A 573-nucleotide genomic window follows, 5' to 3' on the forward strand; every position below is an offset into this window, starting at 1 on the left:
CACAGGCAAGAAGGGACTTTCCTCCACGGAGCGCTTCGGCTGTGGGCCGCCCCCAGGCGTTGCAGGTGAAGTCACGGGCATGTTTCATTTCTGCCCTCTGCCACTGGCCAGGAGACATCTGCCTGTATTGTCCTTTTCTGAACATGCGTATGTGCAATAAAACGAGAATAATTTCCTGACTTCATTATGAAGGAGGAGGCATTTATTAATCCTTTATCAGTTCGTAATTCTGTCCAACTAATTGACTGTCCAGCTCCTGGCACTGCAGACACAGTAGGTGCTCATCAGTGCTGGACTTGCTGAAATGTGTTTTCCAAAAAGGGAATTTTAAGTTTTCTTTGCCAAATCATGGTGAGCTTTTACCTTTGCAGATGAAATACTCACATGTCTACTTATGTTTAATTACATATAATTTGGAACACATGTAGTACCAGTTGCTTTCCTCTCCTGCATCTCGGGGGACAGCCGCCTTGTAAGGGTGCTGGAATTCAAGAACAGCGACACGGCCCTGGGCCTGCAGGCTTCTTGATCCTGCCTTCAGCCAGCCGGCCAGGCTCCTGGCTTCTCATGGGC

The sequence above is a fragment of the Condylura cristata genome, unplaced genomic scaffold (assembly GCF_000260355.1).
Source record: "Condylura cristata isolate star-nosed mole 26May11 unplaced genomic scaffold, ConCri1.0 scaffold00022, whole genome shotgun sequence".
Classification (NCBI taxonomy): Eukaryota; Metazoa; Chordata; class Mammalia; order Eulipotyphla; family Talpidae; genus Condylura; species Condylura cristata.